Below are 1,579 nucleotides of genomic sequence, written 5' to 3'. Positions count from 1 at the left end.
TGTCTTCTCCATTCAGAGGGGCCTCTGCCTGTCTTTGCCTAAGGCCCCAAATTTCCTAAATCCGCCCCTGTTCCCAGAACTGCTGCGTCGGATCCGGTTCGGCATGACAGTAAAATGTTAACCTGATATTGATGCTAGGAAAAACATTCAGTACCATTTTAATACCGTAGCAATTTTCTTTCAAGGGAAAGTCGTTTTTTAGTTAAGAGAAAAAAAAGAATATTTAAAAATATTTAGATTTTGATGAACATTAAATTCACTATTAGGACGACATAAACAAGGACGGCCAACTCTCTGGAATATTGAATCTGAAAAATGAAAGGACCACAGGTCGGATTCAAACCTACTATATCAGGAAAATCTGGAAAAAACTAAAAGATTTTCTCTAAATACAATGAATATTCTTCAAAGGACAAAGTTACATAAAGCTTTTCATAAAAACAACTTTTCAAAACCATAAAATATTTATAGTTTTATATATTTTTATGGGTAAAACAATATACATCTAATTACCTCTGGTTATTATAAACTGACACATTTCTGCACCAATAAGAACTGTTGGTTGGAGTCTAGTGCAACTGATAAATGGTGTTTTCTCAGCATTACGTTTCTTAGATCCAAGCTGAAAAAATAAAATATAATAGAAGAAAAAGGAGAGCGAAGGTCACTCAGTCTGTTGGTGCTGAACCCAGAAGCAACATGGAGGTCACCGCTTTTCTCCTGGAGAGTCGAATGTAAAAGCCGCTAACCGGCCGGCAGCAGGTAGATTCATAAATATCACCTTTTAGTTTTAAATCTGTTTTCTAACTGGGATAGGTTTATATTACGGCTTTTAATTCTGATTGTGGCAGTTCCAGCCCTCCGTAGGTTTTGGTCGTCCTTTAGAGAAACAGTCAAAGTGTTAATATCACGTATGGAACCATGAAGCTGATTCAATAACTATTATTTTATTATATTTGCTTTTGTTTAATGGTCCACTGTTTACTTCCATTTACCCGTCAATTAGCTCCTGATAAATGTTACGACTGATGGATGAATTATGGATCCTTTTCTCCCAAAACGTGATGCTCTGTCTCCCATTTACCAAAAATAAATGTGGATCGTTTGCTTCATTTGACTTTCTGCTCATTTAGCTTCATCATTTCTTTAGTGGTTTTATTCCCGCTCCAGTAGTCAGCTACAGCCAGGCTGCACCAGAACGTGTTTTATTAGCCACATTAGCATTTAATAACGTCACTATTAAAAACGGATGAGTGCGTTTGACTGAGCCGTCAGCTGATCCAATTCCCACCGCAGCCATCAGGCTGTCCTTCCAGCTAATAACAGCTAGCGTTAGCCAGGGCGGCTTTAGGAAATATGGGGCCCTAGGCAAAGACAGGCAGGGGGCCCCTGAATGGAGAAGACATAAAACAGCCCCATTCTCCAGATATAGAGATGTTAATAGAATAGACATCCATTATCTGTTCTAGGTTGTGTCCCTCTCTTCTTGTCCCTTTTCTTCTTGTTTTCCTCTCTATGTTTTGTACTCAGCTGACTTTTCATGCTGTCTCTAAAGGAATGAAAGATTTTTTCCAAGCAC

The 1,579-nt window shown here is 38.4% G+C and overlaps 1 protein-coding gene across 1 annotated transcript in view; it reads left to right on the top strand.

Moving 5' to 3' along the window:
- Positions 1 to 1,579, top strand: part of fhod1 (formin homology 2 domain containing 1) — a 59,479-nt gene that overhangs the window by 51,471 nt on the left and 6,429 nt on the right. The window lies entirely within an intron of this gene.

This window comes from Cyprinodon variegatus, unplaced genomic scaffold (genome assembly GCF_000732505.1).
Source record: "Cyprinodon variegatus isolate N-32 unplaced genomic scaffold, C_variegatus-1.0 Scaffold854, whole genome shotgun sequence".
Taxonomy (NCBI): Eukaryota; Metazoa; Chordata; class Actinopteri; order Cyprinodontiformes; family Cyprinodontidae; genus Cyprinodon; species Cyprinodon variegatus.
This window is presented reverse-complemented; position numbering and strand designations above follow the sequence as displayed.